Source organism: Triticum urartu, chromosome 3A, assembly GCF_056163025.1.
Source record: "Triticum urartu cultivar PI428250 chromosome 3A, HENAU_Tu73, whole genome shotgun sequence".
NCBI lineage: Eukaryota > Viridiplantae > Streptophyta > Magnoliopsida > Poales > Poaceae > Triticum > Triticum urartu.
The window spans coordinates 120,331,826-120,342,617 of record NC_141875.1 but is presented as its reverse complement, the minus strand read 5'-3'; the positions used below and the strand labels follow the sequence as shown (position 1 = coordinate 120,342,617).

The following is a 10,792-nucleotide window of genomic DNA, read 5'->3' as shown; positions in this document are numbered from 1 at the left end:
CCGTCATCACCAAGACATGGTCTATCAACCTGGCGAAAAGGCTTATCTTCGAGTTACACCAATGAAGGGTGCACACCGCTTCGGGATCAAAGGAAAGTTAGCTCCCCGCTATATTGGTCCTTTCACTATTCTCGAAAGGCGTGGAAAAGTGGCATATCAACTGGAGCTTCCGCCGAACCTTTCTCAGGTTCACGATGTGTTCCACGTGTCGCAACTCCGCCGTTGCTTCAAAGATCCAATCCGAGCGGTGGATCATGAAGTGCTCGAATTGCAACGGGACCTCTCGTATAAAGAGCATCCGGTCCGCATTCTTGACCAAGCTGAACGCCGCACACGTCAGAAGGCAATCAAATTCCTCAAAGTCCAGTGGTCGAACCACTCTGAAGACGAAGCCACTTGGGAACGCGAGGACTGCCTGCGTGATGAATACCCCGCGTTGTTTCCTTCTACCTCCTAAATCTCGGGACGAGATTTCTTGTAGTGGAGGAGTTTTGTAACGCCCGGGTAATCAAGCTACAGTGATCCAACGATAATCGTGCCACGTCACCCCGGTTACTAATGATAATCTACCGTTAGGCCAGAACCGAGTCAAATTCAAACATTAAAATAAAGTTAAATTATAAAAGTTTCAAAATGTTAAACTAAAATATTCGGAGTGTGCAGTTAAATGCCAGGGTAATTATAATGAAGCAAACACATTTTTATAAAATGCCTAAATAATTTAAAATGATTTAAAACAGAAGAGGAAATAAAGAAAAGGAAAACAGGAAACAAAACCAAAAAAATAAAAGGACCCCCCCCACTGGGCCAGACGGCCCAGCCGGCCAGGCCACCAACCGGCCCAACTGGGCAAAGGCCCAGCCGCCCCCCCCACGCCTCCCTTATTCCCCCCCCATGACCGAACCCTAGCACGATCCCCATTCCCCCCTCGCACTCCTCTCTCTCCCTCCTCTGCCCGATCTAGATCGGGGCGAACCCCCCCGATCCCATCGGCCCGACGCCGCCGTCGATCCCCGTTGCCCCGCCGCCGTTCACCATCGCCACCGCCGCCCACTCCCTCTTCCCCTCCCGATCCAGAACCCCACTCCCCTCGCTCCTTCCCCCCTGGATCTGGATCGGGAACTCCCGATCCCCTCGCCCCCGCACGACGACCGCGGCGCCCGGCGCCCCGCTACCTACCCCGCCGCCCCGACAACGCCAGGCACTCGCTGGACCTCGTCGGCGCCGTCCCATCGTCTCTTCCGCGCCGGACCCCCTCGAGCTACGACGCCGCCATCACGACGCCGCCTTGCCGGAACACGCCCTCGCCGGACCGCTCCGCCGTCGTCCACGACCTCCTCCTCGTCCCCCGTTGCCACTGGCCCTACGACCTCGCCGTGAGCACCGCTCCTTCTCCTCTTCCCCGCTTCGCCACACACGCATCGGCCGGCCGCGCCGCTGGCCTCCCACCGCCACTGCCGCTCGCCCGCTGGTGCCTCACTGCGCGCGCGTCGCGCCATCCGTGCCTCGCGCGTGGCCGCCTCTGCTCCCCGTCGACGCGCCGCCGCCCGTGCCGTTCGCTGCTTCAGCCCTGCCGCAGCCTGCGCCCGCGCCATCGCCCCGCCGTGCCTGGCCGTCCGCCGCTGCTTCCGGCGGCTCCGGCGAGCCACCCCCGCACGCATCGCCGCCTCTGGCCGGGCCTCTAGCGCCCTGCGTGCATGCCACCGCGCCTCCCTTCGCTCCGCCGGCCTCGCCGTACCGCCCCGCTCCGGCCACGGTCGCTGGCGATGGGTCACGCGCCGGCCCCCTTCCCCGCTGGCCACATCGCCCTGTTGGGTGGGCTGGCGCCCGCCTCCACGCTGCGCTGAGAACCACTACCCATATGCCCGTTAAGGGCCTTGGCCCTATGACAAGTGGGGCACACCCCCAGAACGTTTTATAAAAAAAAGGGAATTAAAAAAATAAAAATAAAATAAATATAATTAATAGAAATAAAAATGATTTAATAAAATTAATTATTAATTAATTAATTAAGAAATTAATTAAGTTAATTAATCCGGTTTAATTAATTTAATTAACTAGTTAAGTTTAATTAAACTGTGATTAGATTAGTTAGATCCTAATTAAGAGTAAACAGTGTATGACATGCGGGACCCACACGTCAGATTGACCCAGTCAACTCCCTGTTGACTGCTGACGTCATGCTGACGTCATGATGACGTCAGCAGACACTATTCTGGATAATGTTGATTAAATTAAATAAATAAATCCTAAAAATGATTTAAATCTTTTAAAATTAATATAAAATAAACCGTAGCTCGGATGGAAAAACTTTGTACATGAAAGTTGCTCAGAACGACGAGGCGAATTCGGATACGCAGCCCGTTCATCCGCCACGCATCCCTAACCTATCAAACTCGCAACTTTCCCCCTCCGGTTCACCGGTCCGAAAACGCGAAACACCGGGGATACTTTCCCGGATGTTATCCCCCTTCACCGGTATCACCTACTACCGCGTTAGGGCACCTCTAACGCCGTAACTTGTCATGTCATGCATCACTATGCATATGCTTGCATTATATTTATTGTTTCTTCCCCCTCTTCTCTCTCTAGACACCGAGACCGACGCCGCTGCTACCCCGTACGACTACGGTGTTGACGACCCCTCTCTCTTGCCAGAGCAACCAGGCAAGCCCCCCCTTTGATCACCAGATATCGCCTACTCTTCTCTATACTGCTTGCATTAGAGTAGTGTAGCATGTTACTGCTTCCCGTTAATCCTATACTGATGCATAGCCTGTCCTTGCTACTACTGTTGTTACCTTTACCTGCAATCCTAATGCTTAGTATAGGATGCTAGTATTTCCATCTGTGGCCCTACATTCTTGTCCGTCTGCCTTGCTATACTATCGGGCCGTGATCACTCGGGAGTTGATCACGGGTATATACTATATACTTTATACATGATACATGTGGTGACTAAAGACGGGTCGGCTTGAGGAGCACCCGCGAGTGGAGTTTTGAGGCGGAGCGGCAGGGCAGGTTCCGACCACCTAGGAGAGAGGTGGGCCTGGCCCTGGTCGGCGTTCGCGGATACTTAACACGCTTAACGAGATCTGGGTATTTGATCTAAGTCTGGCCATTTGGTCTATACGCACTAACCATCTACGCGGGAGTAGTTATGGGTATCCCGGCGTCGTGGTATCAGCCGAAGCCTTCGTGACGTCAGCGACCGAGTGGCGCGCGCCGGATTGGACTGGAAGGCCACTAGGCTAGGTCTGCTTTCGGCCGCGTTCGCAACGTGCAGGTGTGCTAAGGGCGATGGGCCCAGACCCCTGGGCGCTTAGGTTTAGACCGGCGTGCTGACCTCTCTGTTGGTAGAGGTGGGGCTGCGACGTGTTGATCTTCCGAGGCCGGGCATGACCCAGGAAAGTGTGTCCAGCCAAATGGGATCGAGCGTGTTGGGGTATGTGGTGCACCCCTGCAGGGAAGTTAATCTATTCGAATAGCCGTGATCTTCGGTAACAGGACGACTTGGAGTTGTACCTTGACCTTATGACAACTAGAACCGGATACTTAATAAAACACACCCTTCCAAGTGCCAGATACAACCGGTGGTCGCTCTCTCACAGGGCGACGAGGGGAGGATCATCGGTTAGGGTTATGCTATGCGATGTTACTTGGAGGTCTTCAGTCTACTCTCTTCTACATGCTGCAAGACGGAGGCTGCCAGAAGCGTAGTCTTCGATAGGACTAGCTATCCCCCTCTTATTCCGGCACTCTGCAGTTCAGTCCACATATGATACCCTTACTCCATTTGATACCCATGCATATGTAGTGTAGCTCCTTGCTTGCGAGTACTTTGGATGAGTACTCACGGTTGCTTTCTCCTCCTTTTCCCCCTTTCCTTTCATTCTGGTTGTCGCAACCAGATGCTGGAGTCCAGGAGCCAGACGCCACCGTCGACGACGACCCCTACTGCACCGGAGGTGCCTACTACTACGTGATGCCCGCTGACGACGACCAGGAGTAGTTAGGAGGATCCCAGGCAGGAGGCCTGCGCCTCTTTCGATCTGTATCCCAGTTTGTGCTAGCCTTCTTAAGGCAAACTTGTTTAACTTATGTCTGTACTCAGATATTGTTGCTTCCGCTGACTCGTCTATGATCGAGCTCTTGTATTCGAGCCTTCGAGGCCCCTGGCTTGTAATATGATGCTTGTATGACTTATTTTATTTGTAGAGTTGTGTGGTGATATCTTCCCGTGGGTCCCTGATCTTGATCGTACACGTTTGCGTGTATGATTAGTGTACGATTAAATCGGGGGCGTCACAGCTCTGATACCAACTTGTAACGCCCTCGATGCGGCTATAGCTCCCACGTGTCGAGGCACGACTTAGAGACATAACCGCATTGAAAGCAATGTCGCAAGTCAGGCAATCATTACAACATCCCATGTAATACATAATAAAAGGGGGAGATAACATAGTTGGCTTACACTCGCCATGTCACATCAGAGTACATAAATAACATCCATCAAACAAACACTCATGGCCCGACTACGGCGCCAAAATGGAAAAGAACCCAACATGCGACAAGGCCCTGAATCGAACCCCAACTAGGCACCACTACTGATCATCGGGAAAGGAAACATAATAACGCTGAGAGTCCTCGTCGAACTCCCACTTGAGCTCGTACTCGTCACCTGGAGCGAAATCACCTGGACCTGCATCTGGAATTATAGTATCTGTGAGCCACAGGGACTCAGCAATCTCACACCCACGCGATCAAGACTATTTAAGCTTATAGGACAGGTACGGCAATATAAATGGAGCTGCAGCAAGCGACTAGCATATATGGTGGCTAACTTGTACGCAAATGAGAGCGAGAAGAGAAGGCGAAGCACGAGCGAGAAGCTAAAGGAACATCCTACGCAAGCATTACTCCAACACCGTGTCCACTTCCCGGACTCCGCCGAGAAGAGGCCATCACGGCAACACACTCAGTTGATTCATTTTAATTAATTAAGGTTTAAGTTATCTACAACCGGACATTAACAAATTCCCATCCGCCCATAACCGCGGGCACGGCTTTCGAAAGTTCAATCCCTGCAGGGGGTCCCAACTTAGCCCATGACAAACTCTCACGGTCAACGAAGGAATAGACCTCCACCCGAGACACACCGATCAGACTCGGTAACCCGGTACAACAAGACAATTCGACAGGTTAAAACAAGACCAGCAACACCGCCCGAATGTGCCGACAAATCCCGATAGGAGCTGCACATATCTCTTTCTCAGGGCACACTCAGATTGTCTTAGGTACGGGTAGGCCAGCCCAGAGTTGCCCCTGGTGGCCACCGGTAGCTGACAGGTGGACCAACACTCAGAGGAGCACTGGCCCGGGGGGGTTAAAATAAGATGACCCTTGAGTCTGCAGAACCCAAGGGAAAGAAAAGGCTAGGTGCAAATGGTAAAACCAAGGTTGGGCATTGTTGGAAAAGCTTTAATCAAGGCGAACTATCAAGGGGTTCCCATAATGACCCAACCGCGTGAGGAACGCAAAATCCGGGAACATAACACCGATATGACGGAAACTAGGGCGGCAAGAGTGGAACAAAACACTAGGCGAGAGGCCGAGCCTTCCACCCTTTACCAAGTATATAGATGCATTAAGATAACATAGCAATATAATGATATCCCAACAAGTAAATAAATGTTCCAAGAAGGAACGGCTCCAATCTTCACCTGCAACTAGCAACGCTATAAGAAGGGGCTGAGCGAAGCGGTAACATAGCCAATCAAAGGTTTGCTAGGACAAGGTGGGTTAGAGGTTCAACATGGCAATTGGGAGGCTGACAAGCAAAAGGTAGGCATCGTAGCATTGGCAAAGCAAAAGAGCGAGCAAACTAGCATAGCAAAGATAGTAGTGACTTCGAGGGTATGATCATCTTGCCTGAAATCCCGCAAGGAAGAAGAACGAGTCCATGAAGAAGACAAACGGACGTAGTCGAACGGGTCCTCACAAACTTGACGTTAACGGAACCAACCCGAAGAAGCAATCACCGGAAAAGAAGCACACAACATAGTAAACAACCATCGCATAACATGGCATGATGCGCAAAACAAGTATGATGCATGTCCGGTTTAAAGAAGCATGGCATGGCAAAGTGCGCAAACAATCCTACAAATTAAGTGGAGCTCAATATGCAAAGAGTTGCATATTGACGGAGCACCACATCAATTATTTAGTTCGATCTCGTTTATGTACCCAACCATATTAAATGTTGTTAAACATGGCAAGAGGGGAAACAAATGAAAACTACCTATCTAGTCAAGGTTAAATGAGGCCGGAAGCAACGAACAACAATTCCGGTAAATCCCCATATGCATTAGCAATTTAATGCAACAACAATTTTAAGCATTTTAATTGTTGTTATCATGATGCGGATGACATGAACAAGTTTATGCAAGTTTTTAAGAAAATGTTGATAAGAGCTTTATGAAGCATTTGTCACCGTGGTGGAAAGAAAAGGGGTGCCACGGCAACGAATCCAAAAATGATGCCACGGCAACATATCGGTTCCGGTAACTCGATTGAGATCTCGGTGCAAAAGAAAATGCGACGGGGAGCGTGACATGCGATAGAATGTGGGGTGCTCTCGAATACCGAGTTCCCACATGTCGGTGGCAAGGCAAAAGAGGGGCGACGTTATCGAACAAGGGTGCATCTCATACAACATGCATTCATTTACGGGCATCGTCTCGGGGTTATACCTTCGAAGCGTGTGTTATCGGAACGGATCGAGTTCGGCGGTAGGGGTACACATGTCGAAGGGGAAGTAGTTGTTCACGGGGTCGTCGTGGGAAGTAGGGGTACATGACGACGTAGAGGTACTCGCGATGGTAGTCGTTCACGTTACACGAGTCTTCGGTGACGGTCGTCGTACATGGTTCGGAGTGGTACTTGCGACGGTAGTGGTACACGTTTCGTAGATGTTCGAGCCATATCGGTAGCGGTACTTGACGAATCCCGAAACGGACTTGGCGTCTTCGTGCGTAGGGGTACTTGGCGTTCTTAGCGGTTCCGAAGACGGCGGTAGATGAACATGATGCATCGTCGTGGTACTTGTTGGTCTCGGTCGAGGCGGCAAAACGTAGTCGAACTTGAGGTGGCCTTGGTGATTCCAAAAACGCTCCTGCTCGAGGAGGTCTCTGACTTGGTCTTCGCCGGTCGTGGTACTTGGCGAAAGGAACCCACGAAGGCGTCCTTGACGTCCCTGGTTGCCGGGTCCTGGCAGCGACAAGAGGGGAAAACAAGGCCAACCGGGCAGCAAGGGGGGGGGTGGAGATCTCGTGGAAGCTGGCCGTGAAGGAGCTGCTCGAGGCAGCAGGAGAAGATGGCCGGGGCGGGTGTCGAGCTTGAAGGCCGGTGGTGCAGAGGCGAAGCAGAGGATGGAGCAAGGGCAGAGCGACGCTCGATGGCAGGAAGTGGAGAAGATGGTGCGGCGGCGGGGCGAGGAACGCAGGGGCCACGGGACGCTGCGCGCCTGCGGGAGCGAAGCAATGGTCCCGCGCGCGCGTGGAGAGGCTCGGGGTCGCGCGCGGGGTGGCCCTCCTGGTGGTCGCCGACGGCGGTGGGTGGCGACGGGGCTCCGGCCTGGTTCTTTGCTCCGGCGAGGGCGGAGCGCGGGTCTCCCACTAGAGGCGCGCGGATCGGGAGCAAGGGGATCGGGCGCGATGCGGGTGTATGAGTGGCGGCGGTGTGTGAGGACGAGAGGGGGGAGGATGAGCGAGGGAGATGGGATCGGGCTCCTCGTCCCTGAGTGGCGGCGCGAGGGAGAGAAAATGAGGGGGATCGAGGGACTGGCTAGGTTTAGCAGCGGGATTGGTGGGCCTCGGTGATGGATGGGCCGGCGAGAGGCCCAGCTGGGCTGGACTCTCTTCTCCCTCTCCCCTATTTCCTTTTCTCTAAATAACAGAGAAATAAAGAGAAAGAAAAGAGAGAAGAGAAGGTTAGAGGAAGAATTTGGGCAGGAGGACAACTTTTCAGAGTCATAAAAATATGAGGAATTTGACAAAAATGGCCTGGCGATTTTTGGAGGAAGTAAAATCCACACACGTTGGATTTAACTCGGTAAGTTCGAATTTCGAAACTCATTCAAATGAACTCCAAATGGGTTGAAATTATAGGAGGTGACCCTACACAATATATGTGATTTATGGGCAGATTTGGGACATTTATGGGTAAAGTAAAATTGCCACTCAATTTTTACTAAAAGGTCCCAAAGGAAGAAGGGGAAGTTGAGAAGGATAAAAGGAAATTTGAAGAACGGTGCTTATGTGTTTGTGGGTGATTCCAAGCCAATGGAATGGTTTAATATAGCTCCCTAAATATCGGGAGGGTATGTTATAAAGAGAAGTCATCCTTCCCTCGATTTAAATGGATCGAAGATCCATACGATTTATTTAGTTGAGATGCAAAAGATTTATGAGATGATGGCATGATGACATGATGCAATGCACATGATGCAAAGATTAAATGCAACGGACCAAACAAACTCACATGACGAAAAACCCAGAAACCCTGGAAGGCATCTGAAACTCCGGTCTTGGGGCGTTACACTAGCGGTGCATCAAGGACATAATTCTTCTGTGTAGCAATGAGGATAAACCTCAGATCACAGATCCAATCCGCATCATTGCTACTAACATCTTTCAACACAATTTTCTCTAGGAACATATCAAAATAAACACAGGGAAGCAACAACGCGAGCTATTGATCTACAACATGATTTGCAAAATACTATCAGGACTAAGTTCATGATAAATTTAAGTTCAATTAATCATATTACTTAAGAACTCCCACTTAGATAGACATCCCTCTAATCCTCTAAGTGATCACGTGATCCAAATCAACTAAACCATGTCCGATCATCACGTGAGATGGAGTAGTTTCAATGGTGAACATCACTATGTTGATCATATCTACTATATGATTCACGCTCGAACTTTCGGTCTCCGTGTTCCGAGGCCATATCTATATATGCTTGGCTCGTCAAGTATAACCTGAGTATTCCGCGTGTGCAACTGTTTTGCACCCGTTGTATTTGAACGTAGAGCCTATCACACCCGATCATCACGTGGTGTCTCAGCATGAAGAACTTTCGCAACGGTGCATACTCAGGGAGAACACTTCTTGATAATTAGTGAGAGATCATCTTAAAATGCTACCGTCAAACAAAGCAAAAATAAGATGTATAAAAGATAAACATCATATGCAATCAAAATATGTGACATGATATGGCCATCATCATCTTGCGCCTTTGATCTCTATCTCCAAAGTACTATCATGATCTATATCGTCACCGGCATGACACCATGATCTCCATCATCTTGATCTATATCAATGTGTCATCACATGGTCGTCTCGCCAATAATTGCTCTTGCAACTATTGCTATCGCATAGCGATAAAGTAAAGCAATTATTGGGCACTTGCATCTTATGCAATAGAGAGACAACCATAAGGATTTTGCTAGTTGTCGATAACTTAGTTACAAAACATGACCATCTCATACAATAAAATTTAGCATCATGTCTTGACCATATCACATCACAACATGCCCTGCAAAAACAAGTTAGACGTCATCTACTTTGTTGTTGCAAGTTTTACGTGGCTGCTACGGGCTTAGCAAGAACCGTTCTTACCTACACATCAAAACCACAACGATAGTTTGTCAAGTTGGTGTTGTTTTAACCTTCGCAAGGACCGGGCGTAGCTACACTTGGTTCAACTAAAGTTGGAGAAACTGACACCCGCTAGCCACCTTTGTGCAAAGCACGTCGGGATAACCGGTCTCGCGTAAACGTACGCGTAATGTCGGTCCGGGCCGCTTCGTCCAACAATACCACCGAACCAAGGTATGACATGCTGGTAAGCAGTATGACTTATATCGCCCACAACTCACTTGTGTTCTACTCGTGCACAACATCAACGCATAAAACCTAGGCTCGGATGCCACTGTTGGGGAACGTAGTAATTTCAAAATTTCCCTACGCACACGCAAGATCATGGTGATGCATAGCAACGAGAGGGGAGAGTGTGATCTACGTACCCTCGTAGACCGACAGCGGGAGCGTTATGACAACGCGGTTGATGTAGTCGTACGTCTTCACGGCCCGACCGATCAAGCACCGAAACTACGGCACCTCCGAGTTCTAGCACACGTTCAGCTCGATGACAATCCCCGGACTCCGATCCAGCAAAGTGTCGGGGAAGAGTTCCGTCAGCACGACGGCGTGGTGACGATCTTGATGTTCAACTGTCGCAGGGCTTCGCCTAAGCACCACTACAATATTATCGAGGACTATGGTGGAAGGGGGCACCGCACACGGCTAAGAGAATGATCTTGGAGATCAACTTCTGTGTCTAGGGGTGCCCCCTGCCCCCGTATATAAAGGAGCCAAGGGGGGGGTGCGGCCGGCCCTAGGAGGAGGCGCGCAGGAGGAGTCCTACTCCTACCGGGAGTAGGACTCCCCTCCCTTTCCCTAGTTGGATTAGGACTTGGGGGGGAAGGAGGAGAGGGAAGAAAGGAAAGGGGGGCGCCGCCCCCCTCCTTGTCCAATTCGGACTTGGGGGGGGGGGCGCGGCAGCCCCTAGGCCTCCTCTCCTCTTCCTCCACTAGGCCCATTAAGGCCCATTAGGTTACCGGGGGGTTCTGGTAACCTCCCGGTACTCCGGTAAAATGCCGATTTCACCAGGAACACTTCCGATGTCCAAACATAGGCTTCCAATATATCAATCTTTATGTCTCGA

The 10,792-nt window shown here is 50.8% G+C and overlaps 1 long non-coding RNA gene across 1 annotated transcript; it reads left to right on the top strand.

Moving 5' to 3' along the window:
• The first annotated feature begins 2,021 nt into the window (after positions 1–2,021).
• Positions 2,022–4,217, top strand: LOC147978871 (uncharacterized). Its single transcript, XR_015599639.1, has 2 exons — positions 2,022–2,667; positions 3,912–4,217. It is a non-coding gene; the product is annotated as an uncharacterized LOC147978871 (long non-coding RNA).
• The last annotated feature ends 6,575 nt before the right edge of the window (positions 4,218–10,792 follow it).